The sequence below is a fragment of the Phascolarctos cinereus genome, unplaced genomic scaffold (assembly GCF_003287225.1).
Source record: "Phascolarctos cinereus isolate Bilbo 61053 unplaced genomic scaffold, phaCin_HiC Scaffold_726;HRSCAF=1367, whole genome shotgun sequence".
In the NCBI taxonomy this organism is placed as follows: domain Eukaryota; kingdom Metazoa; phylum Chordata; class Mammalia; order Diprotodontia; family Phascolarctidae; genus Phascolarctos; species Phascolarctos cinereus.
The window spans coordinates 205,331,955-205,349,985 of NW_027556098.1; the positions used below are offsets into that span (position 1 = coordinate 205,331,955).

The window sequence follows — 18,031 nt, forward strand, 5'->3', positions numbered from 1 at the left end:
GTCCCCTTCTCTCCTCTGATAATCGTCACCACACTGGGGCAGGCTTTCATTGCTTCACACATGGACCTTTGCAGTAGCCAGATGGAGAGTGTGCCTGCCTCAAGTTTCTCCCCACTCCAGTTATCCTCCACTCAGCTATCTTTATGAGGGGCAGGTCTGACCATGCCACACTCCTATTCAACAAACTCTAGTCATTCTCACTCACCCCCAGGATCAAATATAAAATCCTCTTTTTAGCTCTTAAAGCCTTTATTAACCTGCCCCTTTCTACCTTTTCAATCTTTGTTCTTCTCCACATAGTCTGTATCCAGTGATGCTGGGAGAGAGGGGGAAAGGAATAAGCATTTATTAAGTGACTGCTATGTGAGAGGCACTGCTTTACAAATAATATCTCATTTGATACTCACAACAACTCTGTGAGATGGGTGCTGTTATTTTCCCTATTCTATTGTTGAGGAAAGTGAGGTAGACAGAGGTTAAATGACTTGCCCAGAGTCACACAGCTAGCAAGTATCTGAGGCTTAGATTTGAATTCAGGTCTTTTGGACTCCAGGCCCCACTCCACCCAGACAGGCCTTTTCAAGTGATATTCTACAGTTGACCACATCTTCACTGTTTCACAATTGATGGAAAGACATAAAAACTACAAGATCCTGTTGTTTTTATTGTTTGTTGATTATGAAAAGGAATTTGATTTTATACATAGGGAAAAATATCTGCTCAAGACTGCTACAAAAAGATGTCACCTACCCATGCATCAAAGTCATTCAAAATTCTTAGAAAGATAAAACAATATAAGTAATCGTGTTCACCGACCTGATCACAGACATCAGGAGAGATGTAAAATAGGGAGTTGTATGCTCACCAAAAGGTAGGCTACTGTTGAAGAAAATCTAATTCAGCTAATTCAGAGCCCATGTTAAAGAGGAATTCTTTGTTGATGATGAGGTCCTCCAGATGTTTGTTTGCTGATGGCATCGTGCCGATTGAATCAAACTGTAGGATACTTAGGAGCCTCCTGGAAGGGATCTGTGACCATTCAAGAGTTTGGCCTGCCCATCACAGAGGGAAGATCAAATGAGTGAAAAAGTCTGTGCTCCACATTGTGAAGGGCAGTCAGACGGACCACCTGTGGAGCTTGTCTGTCAGTGTGTCTGTCTGGGGCAGACAATATATATGTGGGTGGTTGTTTGGGCCCAGAGTTGAACAAGAGGAGGAGAGCAATCTGTAGTTATTAAAAGAGCATTGTAGTATGGGAAACTATAATGTCCTTTTAATGACCCCATGTTTTCCTGGAAAGCAAAGGCCCATATATTTAATGCCAACCTTCTTTGGGTGTTGCTATTGGGACAAAAAAGCATGTAATGTATATGACATTCTCTGAAGAATTAAAAATGAATATCACAGATGGGGGTGGGGAGTGAGAGGAGCATTGTGGAGCTACAATACACCACCAATTAGTAACTTCAAAGAATAACAGGAGTAAAAGCTGTTATTAAAGAAATGTATAAATGAAGAGATGGGCTGGTTATCTGGTGAGAGGGAGGGATGTCTGGTGGACATTCTGAGTGCTCCTCTGGTATCCTTGCAATGTAAGTAGAGAGTAAGGAAGACTTCTCCATGGTTGGATATATCACCTTTGGTGAACTTATGGGAAACATGGACAAAAGTTACACAGGATGGGCAGGCATGGATGGCTTGTGATTGACATCACTGGAGGAGACATCCAAATTGATGAGATCACTTGTCTATTTGACCAATGCTAATTTAAAAATTAAGTTAGTTTATAGATTTGTCAATATTAATCTTTTCAAATTACTTTGTTTTCTTTCCTACCCTTTCTCCCTCTCTAGCAAGAGTAGGGAAACAGGTTGAGTTGGGTTCCCCTTCTATTGACAAATGTTATATCTCTAGCCAGCCCTAAAATGTCAGTAAAGGGACCTAATGTAGTAATATAGTATGTATTTGTCTTCCTTTTGCCAAATGCTGAATTGATGGTTTTTTTGCCAGGGCTGCCTGGGAAAATGATGGGGAAGGTACACACAGGGTAGATGAGGCATATAAAGACCAGGAGCAGTAGGAGAAGGAAGGGTAGGGATTAAAAACAGCTCCACATAGTGAAGAGGTTGAGGAAAGCTGCCATTAAGCAAAAGAACCTCATGGCCTCAGATGGGATGAAACCCGGGATGGAGTAAGAGAAGAGTTTCTTGCTTCAGGGAGATGTTCCTAGAATAATTGATATTGCCAAATGCAGTCCCAATTGTAGCCCCAGAGTTGACTTTCTTCACAGTGGCAGCCGTAGCCCTGATAAATTTGGGTACTGTGTCAATGTCCCTTGAGATAGATAGCCTTGGTTTGTAAACCACATCTCCAGACAAGTGAGGTCAGAAGATCTAGTGTTGTTAAGATGTTGTGCCTCTCATGTGTTTGGACCTCTGGTTGGTTTAGCACCACCACAGATAATGGTTGATTCAACAGCTGAGAAATTCTCCTAAGAGCAGGAGTAAAGATGGACTTGGTATAGGTATATTTTGGAAGAGTAAGACTTTAGTAATTCCTATAGAGAGAATATTATTCCCACCCTCTAGCCTCTTCACAGCATTTCAGTGGATTAAATCTAGGAAGGAACTTATTTCCAATGTCCATTCCTTTAATAGTCTGTAATTTCATTGCTGTGGATACCCTCTCTACCAATGCAGATCACAACTCTGTACAACTTTATAGATGGCATGGTCTTAAAGAGTTTCTGAAGTCAGAAAAGTAATTGCCCTATGGCCAACCTGGTGATGAGCCTCTCTGAACTTAGTTAGAAATAGAGATATGCGGTCTATCTCTTACCCTCTACTTGAAGTCTTTTTTTTTTTTTTGCCTTATAGAATGTGACATACTCATGCCTTACTGGCATAACTCTTGGGAAGCCAGGGTCACCTGCATGCCATGGTAATGTGCTGAAATACAACTTGTCTGATCTTGGAAGATGGGGAAAAATGACTGGTCCTGAAGCAATTTTCAGAGCACAAGAATATCATAGTAGATATGAAAGACATTTTGTATAATCCCTAAAAAAAGGAAATGAGAAACAAAGAAGATGGTACCTAAAGATGGTGATTTCTGAGAATATAAAACTTGTTGGGATTCCCCACCCCCTTAATTTTTTTGTTTCACTTCTAGGGAGCATAGTAAGGGGAATATGCTATGGAGATATTGTTACAATTTTACCTCTAATTCGTTCTTGCTACTTTATGGAGGCATAATTGAATACACATGCTCTCAGTTCTTCTTTATAGAAAAATGAATAAATAATAAAATAAATTAACTTAGTTATAGCTATTAGCTATGTTCATAACATTGTAGTTGCAAAGCCCTTTTTGGAGAGGATGAAGGTCATGTACTATCACAACACAGTCACATTTCAAAAAAAATTTAAAATAAAGAAGAACTTTCCTTCAAAAATTTATTATTATATCAACACATTAAATGTTTAATTTCCTAAATGATGAAGGAATTATTTTATTCTTAAAGAAGATATGAATAGGAAATTCTTAATTCCAACTTTTCTGATAGAATACTCAGATATAAGCTTATTTTCATGTTTCTGTCTTTGTTGAGTGAAATGAAGTATGGGGAGTAATTATTGCGGCCTCCCATATACATAAGCTTGCAATTACCCAAAAGTTAATATACTTTCAGAAAACTAACGGTTTACTCTGCTTTGGCTCTATCAGCACCATAATCATAATAGAAATAAGTCACTTTGGGTTTTATACTAATTTATGTAACAATCAGATAATGCTTAGCATAAGAATATTTGAAAATTATATGCAAGGAAATAATAAACTAGAGGTGACAAAATTTTACTTTGCATAAAATTGGGCCTTGAATGACTGATTACTTTAACTTTCATGCTTCCTTTTAGCAAGTAAAGTTTATATCGGTCTTGTTTTGGTAAACTAGACAAGAGATATAGCTTTTTTCATTCTTGAATGAAACATTTTTACCGTTTATTCCTCAGTGTTTTGCATATTATTTAGACTTCATGAAATGAAGGATTTTATTTTCTCCGGTTGCAATTCATTAGACCCTTGAGAAACATACTATTAAAAAAAGCCCACCACCACCAAAACCTCGAAATTGTAATTTTCCATCAACCTTAAAGAAACCAAACAGCACTAAATTAACAACAATATCTTGAGTTGTACCTGGGCTTAACTGGATTATGGTATGTATTCAACAGTTTTTGTATTAAACAAAATAAACATCGATGTTTATTCTGTCATTTGAGCACAGGTGGACACTTGGGTAGCAAGCACCATGCAGTGTAACACATGGCCCTGCACAACATGGGGGCAAAGAGCAGGCATCCTGACCTAGCAGTCATTTTATGGACACTTTGCTGTCTGTGTTTTCTCATGTAGTAGCTACCATCCAAGTTCATAAATTATGCTGCATTTAATGCTGTTTTATTAAACGTTTACAGGATAATTATCTCATCCAAAGATTGAACCAAATTAGTCAAAATCTGACTGCCCGTGTAATGCTAATCAGAAGTCTTATTTTTTTTTAAAATCTTGACGTATCAGACAACGTTTTGTCCATGTCCTTTATAATGTTGGCACCCTGTGCATATCAGATGTAATCATTGCTGAAAGGAAACTTGCATCCATCTGGAAGCAATAAACTTTTCTAAAAGACTGCACAGTGTTATTTAATCCTGCGACTTCTCACTGTGAGCAAAATTAAGGTTTGATGCAGATGTGTCACATCATATTGATATCAAATTTATCTTTCTAAAACAGTGATAAAAGTATTGCAGCACCAAAGAGAAAATGGCATATTATAAATTTTAAACTTTGTTTTGGACGTACTCCATATACAGGAGCATATTATATGCATAATTTATTTTTATAACTGATAATGACTATTTAAGATCTTCCCAAAGCTATCATATTATCAGGCATTGTACCACTTAAATATTTGTTATTTGGGCTTCTAGAAATAGTCCCATATCTAGCCATAAGAAAATGGAAATTGTGTACCAAGTTTCATTATTATCTTATGTTGGATACATTTTCTCTTGGAAAAAAAAACACCTCTCTTACTTGGGAATAATACATCCTTATGTTTTGAGCATAAAAATCTAAAAGTCGAGTCATTTTGAATGAGCTTTTGGGCCTTTTCAGAAAGATTTAATAACTTTCATAAATTTGATTTATTTTTTGTTTTAAAGTACTATTTATTTTTAATTGAAAGAAAAAGACAAAGGTTCATAATTTTTGTGAGAGTGATTTTTAGTTATGAGAAGGTAGCTTAATCCACAAAGTTTATTTAATATTTTTGAATCTGTAAAACTTCAAAAATATTTTGAAAATTAAGCCTATGGTTTATGCCTAAGCCCAACATCAATTTAATTTAGAGGGACAGAGGGAAGATGTTTTACCCTTTGTATTTTTTTCATGTTTCTTAGTGATTGAGGCTTTTTTGGCTACTTTTGTTTTTTTAAAGAACAACAAGAAATTAATATATGCTTAGTTTATAATATTCTATTGTGGAAAAAACAATAATTACACATATAGTTACTATGAATTTCTAGATTTTCACTGATAAAACAAATCCTTAACAATACCGCACTTAGATTATAGTCCTTAAACCATTCTTTGCTTTTTTCTGTCTAGAAACAATACATATTTATTTAATGAACAAATGAATGAGTCTCTTAGAACATCTTGAATTCAGATTAATATTTTATTTTACATGATTCAGAATTCTGTGATTCTATTTCTCTATTAACATCTGCATAGACAAATATGGGAAAATCAGAGTGATTGGCATTGGGTTCAGCATTTCTGGAGTCTGATTGTATTACTCTTCCATTGCTCAGACCATCAGGACATCTGAGGGTCTGGGGATTTTGTGGTTAGGTTCCTAAAGTCACAGTGTCCTCTAAGATGACCTTATCTCTGAAGTTGGTATTTATTTTACTGAAGGAGAAAACTTTGCACTAGAAAGTGAGGAGAACATAGTGCCTTTTTACAAAATTTACCTAGTGGCTAATTTTTTTAAAAGTATTAGGGATATTAGTCAGCAAACAAAATTGTATTAAATTCTCAGCATATTGAGAAGATACTTGGAGAAAATAAAATGATGTTTGTAGAATGATAGATCTAGAGTTAGAATTAGGAGATTCCGATGCAAGAACATGCTGGTAAATGTTTAACAACCAGTTCTCAAAAAAAAAGTACACTTCACACACTTTTAAGTTTAATATGCATTGTTAACATTTTCTCCATCGCTTTATTAAGTCTAGACAATCAGCAAAACAATAAATCAAGTTCTGATTTGTAGTTTATTTCCCAGTGAAAATTGGCTCTCCTGAGCCAGTATGAGTTGACTCCAGCTCACCCCTGTGTCCCATCTCAGATATTTACTATTCATGAGATCATTTGTTAGTTCCTGTGTTATCTCCATAATAACTATTGTTTCTATCACCCAACTCATCCTTTCTTTAACTCACTAAGCCACCAATCCAATTTAGTTCTTCCTAGGTATTTATTACAATATTCTCCTAATTGGTCTCCCTGACTTTTGTTACTCCCCTCTCCAATTCATTCTCCACTCAGTTTACAAGTGATATATGTTAAATGTAGGCCTGACTATGACACTCTCCAATTGAAGCTTTAAATGGCTCTGTTACCTCTAGAACAAAGTGTTTACTCCATCCAGCCTTTAATACCCTCTCCAGTATGCTTACAAACTAACTTTCTTAACTGAATATGCTTTTCACATTCCAGCAAATTAGCCTACTTGCTATTCTTCATATAAAAATTCCATCTTCAACCTCTATCCCTTTGCAAAGGCTGTTTCCTGAAACTCTCCCTTCTCATCTCAACCTTAGCTTCCTTCAAAGCATAGCTTAGTTGCCATTTCTGATAGAACGTTTTTGATTTCCCCAACTGCTAATAGTATTCTTTTCCTGAAATTATTTTGTATTTGCCCTCCCTCCTGTCCTTCCTTCCTTCCTTCCTTCCTTCCTTCCTTCCTTCCTTCCTTCCTTCCTTCCTTCCTTCCTTTTCCTTCCTTCCTTCCTTCCTTCTTTCCTTCCTTCTTTCCTTCCTTCCTTTTCCTTCCTTCCTTCCTTCCTTCCTTCCTTTCCTTCCTTCCTTCCTTCCTTCCTTCCTTCCTTCCTTCCTTCCTTCCTTCCTTCCTTCCTTCCTTCCTTCCTTCCTTCCTTCCTTCCTCTTCTCTCTCTTGTTTTGCTTCCATTTCTCTGTCACGGGGAATGACTTGGATAAGAATATAGATGTATTAGTATTTGCAGGTGACATAAAACTAGGAAGAAAAATCTTAACAGGGTAGAAGAATTGGACTGATTTTAATTAGATAAAATTCAGTAACATGGATAAATATAACATTGGGTTCAAAAGAATCAATTTCATTAAAGCGAGATCAGAGGAGGAAGCACTTGGTCTACAAAAAATAACAAAGAAAAAATCTAGAGTTTTTAACAGATTGCGAGCTTGGGATACCAGGGGATTGTAAGCTCAATATTGGCAGCCAGAAAAGAGGCATTAGTATCAAGGTTAAGGAGATGATAGAAGTTGTTTGTGTTGAATGGTTCCTTCCAATTTTAAATTCTGTGAGTTTGTAATTCAGATTGGAGAGAGAGATCTGGGAGTTATTTGCATATAACTAGAATAAAACCTTTAGGAGTGAATGAGATTCTTGAGAGAGTGTGTAGGAAGAGAAGAAGGTCAAATATGAGCCTTGAGAAATAGCTAAATTAAGGACAAAAAGCTGGAGAAGATAAACAAAGATGGAGTGGTTGGATTGTAGTAGAAGGAGAATGTACATTTCTGAAGCTGAGAAAAGAGAGATCATTAACTTAAAGGCAGTGTCAAAAGTTGCAAAAAATATGAAAATTTGCAATAAAAACTATTGGATTTGACAATCAGGAAGTCATGGATGACCACTGAGAGGGCAGTTTTGGCACATTGGTGGGAACAGAAGCTAAAGGATTTGAATCAAGAATAGGTCACAGAAGCATTTGATATAGACAACTTTTCAAGAAATTTAATCCTGAGAGGAATTAGAGAGATATCAGTAGCTGGAGATGATATTAAGGAAAGGCTTTATTTGGAACTAGAACACAGGACCATGATTTCAGATATGTGGGAAGAAGTGAGTGGAAAGGAGAAGACTAAAGATGTATGAATGATAACTCTTAGAGGTGGCATGAAGGATTAGGATAGGGATAAAAGATAGGGATTAGGATTAGGATAAAGGATGCTGATTAGTCTGTCAGAAGCAGGTATTTCTTTGTGAACAGAGAGTACATTTTTTTTAAGAAATAGAGGAAGTGGGTTTAGGAAGTTTTTGTCCAAGGCTGCAGTAGAAGGGTAATCTGTCTGCTATAAGTGGGTGGGAGGAGCTTGTGGTTGAGAAGAGAGGAAAGAAAAAGTTTGGAAATGAGATTGGGAACTGATGGTTGTATAAAAGAAAGATTTTTGAGCAACAGGGAAGGCCCAGCTGAGATTATGTACCATAGGATCCATGCCCCTCCCCAACCCACAATGGAGTGTTATTTCCTTGGAAGAGCAAGAGCTATTTTTCATTTTTGTTTCTATGTCCCTAGCACCTCTTCCAAACTGCCTTGCACATGGTAGGTGCTTGATAAATATTTGTTGAATTAAATTGAATTTTTTTCAATTATAACTTTTTAACATTGGGTAGCCTTTAAAAAACCATCTTATTAGAGTGGTGGGAGTAGGAGAAGGGCTTATGAGAAAGGAAATGATGACTGGGACAAGCACCTACAGGAGGTGTAAAGAAACAGAATCTAGGACATGAGGAGCAGGACTAGTGTTAATGAAAAGTAGTAATACCCCTGTGACCAAAGGACAGGATGAAAGAGTTTCTTATCATAGAAACTTTGGACTAAAGATTTAAGAGAGTTCTGGTTGGGTGGCCTCAGTCTTTTCAGTGATAGTTTGAGGTTTGAGAAGAGATGGAAAAAGAGTGGAATCTTGGTAGGAGAATGAGATAAAGCCTTTAAAATTTTACATAATGCTGTCCTAGATTTTGAATTATATGCAAAATTTAGGTAAGGTGTAGCCCCTGCCCCATGGAGCTAAAGCGGATATGACTTGCATAATCAATACAGTACAATAAGGTAAGTATAAAATGAAGTACTATGTAAGACATGAGAGGAGATATATTGCTGACTGGGTGAGTTCAAAGAAGGATATGGCATATGACCTAGGATTTAAAAAATGCATAGTATTTCAACAAGTGGAAAAGATATGGAGGCTATTTCAGCTATTGGAAATATTGTGAGAAATAGTGCAGAAGGGCAGGAAGGCATGGGCCTAGATGCTGAGGTGAAAATAATGTAAACCCCAGCAGGAGGTGGAAGCTGTTTCCTAGAGTCTGTTGATAAAAAGGGAGAGGAAATTCAAGGTTGTTCTGACAGATGTGCATTCTAGTTTTTGGGAACACATATTCAGGACAAAAATGGGTAGGATCTCATGAACTAGTATTCTTCAGGAGAAGTCAGCTCAGGAGGGGTGGGAGATGCTTAAGAATGACATTTTTATGGCACGATGGTAAAAAGGAGTTGTCTGAAGAGATGAATGCAGGTTCATAGGGAACTCCTGAACCAACTTAGATCTCCAAAAAAGAAAAGAAAAAATATATAGAAGGAAGTCAGGCCAGGCAACAGAGGGTGAATATAAAGGTGTCCTATAAAAATTGTGTCAATGTCAGCAGTTCTAAAGCCTTGAACAAGATGAAATTTGAAAAGAAAGCTAAGGATGACAGAAATGCTTTTTGTTTTGTTTTGTTTGTTTTCAAAGCAGAGTTCTCAATTCTTATTTTGCTTCTGTTTTCTCTGTAAAAGAGAATGAGCTTTTCACTGAAAATGACCAAACAAAAATGACTGATGTCACTTTTTACAAATCTTCCCAAGATCTCTGAAACAGCCCCTTTCTTAATTTCTTATAGCACAATAGAATTCCACTATCATGTACTATAATTTGTTCAATCACTCCCCAATTGATGGATGCCCTGTTAATTTTCAGTTCTTTGCCACTACAATAAAAGCTATTATAAATATTTTTATAAATAGAGGTCCTTTTTCATTTTCTTTGATCTCCTTAGGAAAGAGGGTAGTAGTGATATTGCTGGGTTAAAGAATATGCAGTTTAGTGACTTTTGAAGCATAGTTTCAAATGGCTTTCCAGAATGACCAGCCAGTTCACAGTTCCCCCAATCATGCATTAATGTTTCTATTTTCCAACATCTGTAATTTTTCTTCTTTGGAGACTTTGAAAATCTGGTGCATATGAGCTGGAACCTCAGAGTGGTTTTTGCATTTCTGTGATTATTAGTGATTTGGAACACTTTTTAAAATACAGCTGTCAATCAATACATTAGATTTCTTTCTTTGAAAACTTCTTGTTCATATCTCTGAATATTTATCAGTTAGTCAATCTAGATATAGACTACCTAGATTTTTGCATGATGTTTTATAAAATATCTCATACCATCCCTGTGGAGAAGATGTAGGTATAGGATGATTTCATATTTGGTTATATGACCATATTCAAAGAGTAGTCTTTAGATATTCAATAGAAGTGTTGCAAGAGTTCTCTAGTGGAGTACTACAGAAATTTGTGTTTAGCCTTGTTCTGTAAATTTTTACCAGTGACTTAGATAAAGGCACAGATTGTATTATCATACAAAGCTGGAAGGGAGAGCTAATATATTAAATTATAATAGGATATAAAAGGGTGTTATATTAACAGGCTAGAGCATTGGATCTAGTCAAACTAGATGAAATTCTACTGGAATAAAAGTAAAGTCTTACACTTGTGTTTAAAAGATATACACTTGTGTTCAAAAGCTCAACTTCATAAGTATAAAGGGACAGCGGGGGAGGGAGGAACATGGTTACACAGCTATTTGAAAAGGGTCTTTTCATCTCCCAAAGCTTATTTGATGCTGGGTTACATATATGGAGATTTCTCGGAAGAAGGAGGTGGTAGTCCCTATGTACTTTGTCCTTGGGCATCTAGATTATGTTCAGTTCTGGGGATCACAGTTTATGAAACACATTAGTAAGCTGGTGAACTTAAAGAGAAAATGAACTAAGAAGGTGAAAGGCCTTGAGTCCATGTCATATGAGGGTTGGCTGAAGGAACTGGGTAAATTTAGCTTGAAGATAATGACACAGGGGAGAGATGATAGATGCATTCCAGTCACGTCAAGTGAAGCCTCCATGCATTTATAAAGCACCTACTATGTGTCAGGAACTGTGCAACATGCTGGGGTTTAAGCATTTGACTGGCTGTCACATGGAAGTGGAATTAGATTTGTTCTTTTTGGCTCCAGGGGGCAATAGATGGAAGCTACAAAGAAGCTAATTTAGGCTTGACTGCAGGAAAACAACAATAGCAACAGCCCCAATACCTGCAATGAAACAGTAACTTCCTAACAGAGCTATCCAAAAGTAGAATGGGCTGCCCCAGGATGTGGTGTTTGTTGTTGTTCATCCTTCCTTCTTTTTAAAAAATTTTTTATTAATTTATTTTGATTTATCAACAATCACTTCCATATTCTTTTGAGTTTAAAATTTTTCTCCCCCTTCCTCCCCACCACCCTCCCCAAGACGGCACACAATCTCATATAGGCTATACATTTACATTCCTATTAAACATATTTTCACATTAGTGAAGTTGTAAGTAAAAATTAAAACCAGTAGGAGGAACCATTAGCAAGAGGAAATAAAACTCAACAGAAGAGAAAAAAAATGATAGCGATTCAGCTTCCATAGTTCTTTCTTTGGATGTGGATAGCATTTTCCATCACAAGGCCTCTGGGGACATCCTTTGTTCTTGAAGAGGAAGAATGACATCACAAGGGCCCAGTCTTGACTTGTGAGTGAATTGGATTTAAGTGAGGCAGAGATGCACAAAGTCATCAGCCTCACTCTCTCCTACGAAGTCATTGGAGTCCAGTGGAAAGACATATGTCAAGATGACTGGCAACGGCACAGCAGCACATGGTGATTTCTCTTTAGAGAAGGTCTTTAAACAGAGACTGAATGGAGTTTATGATAACAGGGATTTCCTTTAGCTATAGTTTGGACTAGATTGCCATTAAGATCCCTTCAAACTCTGAAAATTCTTTATTATTGTTATAATTAACATGGAAGGTATATGAAGGCTGGATTTAATTAGTCAGGATTGGGGAGAATACAGGTAGAAGGACCTGTTTATGAAATTACTGTAATAGGCAGAGAGGGAATGAAGGTCAACACTATGGTGGTAGCAATGGGAGTTCAGAGGAGTGAGATGCAAGAGACAACTCATAAATAGAATATATAGAATTTGGCAACTGATTTGGAAGTTGAGATAGAGGTCAAAGATCATGCCAAGGTTTTTAAAAAATAGGGAATTGGGTGAAGAAATAGGGAAATCTGATTGAGATGGGCCTTTCTGGACATTATAATATTATTTATTACTTTTATTTCCATGTAAAATAAAAACCCTAATCGTGTTTTGAGGAAATGATTAATTGTAGCCATTTTCTAGATAGCAGTAGAGCTAATGAGATGTCTTCATTCATTCATTCACTCAACAAATACTTATTGACTTGACTACCAGGGACTATGTATGTGAAATGCAAATGTGTATGATATCATCCCTCCTTTAAAATTATAATTTAATTGGAAAGATTTCATATATATCTTTGTAGAGGTGCATATATAAATATAAGCATACATACACATATATGTATATATGTGTGTATGTAACTATTTATGATCTTATCTATGCCCCGCATTTACACAAAACTGAAAAATTGTTCCATACCTTTAATTAAGTCTGTATGTATGTATAAATATACATATACATGTTCATTATAAAAATTCATTCAGTAAATATTTGTGCATTTGACTATCAGGGACCAGGTATGTGAAATGCAAATATGTATGATACCATCCCTCCTTCAAAAATTATAATTTAATTGGAAATATTTCATATATATATATATATATATTTATACACATGCACATATCATATAAGTATAGTATATATACATATATATGTATACATAATTATTTATGATCTTATCTATACCCGTTATTTGCACATAATTGGAAAATTGTTTCATGCCTTCAAGTCTGTACATATGTATATGTACATATACATTATTCATTTCATATATATATTTATATATATACATATGTGTATGTGTGTGTGTGTGTGTTTGTGTGTGTGTATGTATATTCATTCAGTAAATATTTGTTGACTTGACTGCCAGGGACCATGTATGTGAAATACAAATATGTATGAAGTAGTCCCTCATAAAATTATAATTTAATTAGAAAGATTTCTTGTATAATCTTTACATACCCGTATCATAGAAACATAATATATGCATATACACATATATGAATATATAACATGTATGTATACATGCATAATTATTTATTATCTTATATATTATCCCTCATTTTCATGTAATTGGAAAATTGTCCCACACCATTAAGTTTATATATGTATATGTACATATACATATTCATTATATATTATATAATAATATCACACATATAACTACATATGTTCATTATACACACACACACACACACACATATTTTCATTCAATAAATATTTATTGACTTGACTACCAGGGACTATTGAACCCCTTTGAATCTCAGTTTTCTCCTCATTGAAATGAACATAAATAATATAATGAATATATCATAAAATGAATATAAATAATTCTCTTAGTGTGGCATCACAAACAGAAGAATTTAATACATGCATTTTAATCTTAATGATGATTATGACAGGGCAGTAATTTTTTTAAAATTGACATTATATATAACTCCTGATTGGTTGTATTTGCGTGTGCTTGTGTGTGTAATGGTGTTGTCAGACATGGTCACTGCGTCCTTTGGTTCTGTTTAATTGTGTTTCTTTGTGAAGCATCTTCTTTGGAGTGATCCCACAACTTCTACTGGCTATGAGATCCCCTAAGGGATTTATAATCTCTGGTGCCTTGAATTCATAATTTGCTTTCTTCTCTGTATTATAATTCTAATGTATAATATGTATTATTATATTATAGTACTAATATAGTTTGGGTGAGATGCGAGGATACTACTGATACACTTAATTTCATGCCCTCCTCCAAACAGACGAAATTACATGTTCCAGAAAGAAGATGCTAATATATTTAAGTACTAAAAAGAAGATGTTAATATATTTAAGTACTTTTTATTCCTTTACCAAGCTGGGAAGGGGTTCTTTTCCATGAACTTAGAAGGATAGCTTGTCATTCTCTGGCTGAATATAGGCTGCTTCCCTGGTGACTTGTAAAAAAGCAAGCTGCCAACTCAGAGATACAGTTGAAGCAGGAAATAGACCCAAAAAGCTAGAGGCAGCTAGGTGGTATAGCAGATAGAGTACTCTGCCTGGAGTCAGGAAGACCTGAGTACAAATCCAGCCTTGAGCACTTATTAGCCATATGACTTGGGCAAGTCACTTAACCTCTGTCTACTTTGCTTCCTCACCTATAACATGGGGAGTAAAATTAGCACCTATCTCACAGTGTTGTTTTGAGGAGAAAATCTGGTAATATTTGTAAAGCCTGGCCTGTATCAGGTTCTACATGTCCATATCTATATCTATCTATCTATCTATCTATCTATCTATCTATCTATCTATCTATCTATCTATCTATCTATCTATCTATTTCTGTCTGTCTGTCTGTCTATCTATGGATACTTATATCCTTCCTCCTTCCTTTCCTTCTAAAGAGTGTGATCTCTAGCAATAGAGAGGAGAACCAGATATGGAAGAACCCTCAGCTCTTGAGAAAGGATTGTTCTTTGTCTTTTTCCTTGCCCTTTTACCAAAGGGCAACAGTGGAGGAAAATGCATTTATTTCCATTTCTTCCTCTTCAATAGGAGTCTATACCCAGCATGGAAAGTCAGTGATGGAATTTCCAAAATGTGTGATCCCTAGAAGCAGAGAAGAGATCAAATCATGAATTTAAGGCACCAGAGATTATAAATCCCCTAGGAGATCTCATAGCAAGTAGAAGTTGTGGGATCACTCCAGAGAAGATGCTTCACAAAGAAACACAGTTAAACAGAACCAAAGGACACAGTGACCATGTTTGGCAACACCATTACACACACAAGCACACACACATACAACCAATCAGGAGTTATATATAATGTCAATGTTAAAGAAATTACTGTGCTGTCATAATCATCATTAAGATTAAAATGCAGTTATTAAATTCATCTGTTTGTGGCGCCACACTAAAAGAATTATAGATGGTAGGGAATTTCTAACCCTCTAATAGTCCCAGCCATGTTAATGTTACTGAATCTGCTTACAGCCCAACCCCTGGAACTGTTATTGTCCAGGGAAGCGAACTCTGTGTAGAGGTCACCTGGCAACTTCCGCTGCCAGGGCTGCAGCCTTTGCTTCCACAGTAGCCACAGCTCCTGAAGATCTAGAAAAGAAAGTTCTGGACACCAGAGTCCTTGCCACTGTCAAATGGTCTGATATCAGAAATGGATATAATTTTGTCAATGGAAATGGCATTAAGCTAGATTCGTTACCATCTGTTTTGCTACTGAACTAAGGACTGTTTGACTTTCACCTGAAACTTCCAAATATATTGTCTTCCCCTACTAGCAGAAACTGTCTCTGGTTTTCTGTTTCTATTCTTGGTGTTTAGTAGTATAGTTCTTTGCTCATAGTAAGTGCTTAATAAATATTTTTTCATTCATACGATATTCATTTAGACATCAGGAAAATTCAGATAAAAGTAAAGGGCATTATATATATATATACACATATATATATGTATATATATATATGTATATATATACACACACACACACACACACACACACACACATACGTATATACATATATGTGTGTGTATATGACAAAACTCACGGATGTGCACTTGATATAGCAAAATCATGGAACTACTGGAACAAGTAACATCCGTAAGATGAGCCTAAAAAGCATTCAAAGGTAACAATAATAAGTAGTTGTAGTTCACTTCTGTCTGACTCTTTGTGACCCTGTTTGGGGTTTTCTAGGCAAAGATACTGGAGTGGCTTGTGATTTCCTTCTCTAGTTGGTTTTACAGATGAGAAAACTGAGGTTAACAAGGTTAAGTTACTTGGCCAGGGTAACACAGCTGTTAAGTGTCTGAAGCCAGATTTGAACCAGGAAGATGAGTCTTCCTGACTCTAGGCTTGGCGTTCTAACCACTGTACATAGCTGCCCTACTCATCTTAAAGTGAAAATGATAAAATATAATTGAGTACATTCTGATATATAGTATTACAGATATAACCATTCAAGAAAGAACAAAATTAAACAGCCCCTGCAAGATCTTATATTCAACTGAGATTATACAAAATATTGAGATCAATAAATACAAAGCAACTAGAGGAGAGAATAAGCCTACCAATTAATTATAGTATTTGCTATCTGAAAATATTTCAACATGTTACAATTATTTTTATTCCAAATAAAGTAGAGGATAATATTTAAAATGTATAAGAAAATTTGAATTTTAAAGATATGTATTTGCTGAAAGCTAATAAAGATGACATAGTCCAATATGTTGTCTTTGGTCTTACTGCCCATTCCCTTAGATGACAGTCATCATGATTTTTATGGTTAGTGAATGATTGACTTTGTGTTAAATAAAGCATGTTGATGATTGATGTTTTCTTTTCATATGAATATTTAGCATTGGAATGACATTTCCTTAATGTTGGTAGAAGTTTTGAAGTAACTGCTTAAAAGAGCTAATTATGAGAGGTAAAAATTCACCACATGTTCTTAATGACAAAATTACTTTAAAAGTAATTTTAATTATTAGTTAATTAATTAATTAATTAATTAAATTATTAATTAAAAGTAATGAGGAATCAGCATTTGTGTGATATTTATTATTTGTTTGGAAGTATATATGTATATATCTGTATATATATACATATGTATTTGGAGGTATATACGTGTATATATGTGTATGTGTGTGTGTATGTGTATGTGTATATGTATATCTATATCTATGTGCCTTCTTGTTGTTAGCACCTTTCAGGAATGCATTTAAAAAAGCACAGAGGTTGCTTTGACTTCCTGATTTGAGGGCTTGACAGATAACTATTCAGTCTGAAGCATATGGAAAATACCTGTTTATCACTGACATTTAAATTCTTCTTGGAATTAGCTAAGCCTTCAGCCATAATGTAGACAATGTAGGGTAGAAACCTATAGTTGAAATTCAACATATTTTTATCATCAGGAAAAAAAATCAGTATTTTTGTTTTTTTGTTTTTTTTTTAATGCTGATTTTGATGTAGATTGCAGCTTTTCTTAGTATCTCAAGAAAATTCCTATTAGGAAAGTGAATATTAGCTCCTCTCCTCACTACTTTTGCTATATTTTTCTAATGTTTTGTGTTTAGGCTTTTGTATTAATAATTGTTAAATCTTTAATCTAGAGGGCATTCAATTTTTCAAAAAATCATTTTTGCTGAAATGCAAGAGTAACCTTGTTTGTTTAAACCCTAGTTTAACCCAGTTGTTAACAATTACATTGTTGTTGTCTTCTTACAATTAAAGTGTATTCAAATTTATTGGTCTTTGCTTCACAGATATTTAACTCAGTGTGTGGTGTATTCAAACAGAATCTTGTATTTTTAATTAGGGGATTAGATAAGTAATTCTAAACATCCCAGAATGTTAGACTCCATGTTGCTTAAAAGTCTAATATGCCATAAGTGTGAACATAAACTCTGTTGTTAAGGATTCATGTATCAGGCAGGCTCATTTTTCAGGCAGTATTTTAAAATGTGGACATGTGCAGACACTGCAAGCACAATTAGCGTCCAGCAGATAAATCCAGCTCTAATCCTGTTTACGGTCTACATCAGACAGATGTGCCAAGATTGATTTCGACAAGCCTTCAGCTTACAGTAATATTTTTA

At 35.3% G+C, this 18,031-nt stretch overlaps 1 protein-coding gene and 1 pseudogene across 1 annotated transcript in view; one reads left to right on the forward strand and one right to left on the reverse strand.

Annotated features, from left to right (window-relative positions):
• The window catches only part of CERKL (CERK like autophagy regulator), a 190,246-nt gene that overhangs the window by 45,701 nt on the left and 126,514 nt on the right, over window positions 1–18,031 (forward strand). The gene's annotated exons all lie outside the window — the stretch shown is intronic.
• LOC110221693 (ATP synthase F(0) complex subunit C2, mitochondrial pseudogene) lies at window positions 2,099–17,288 on the reverse strand (annotated as a pseudogene).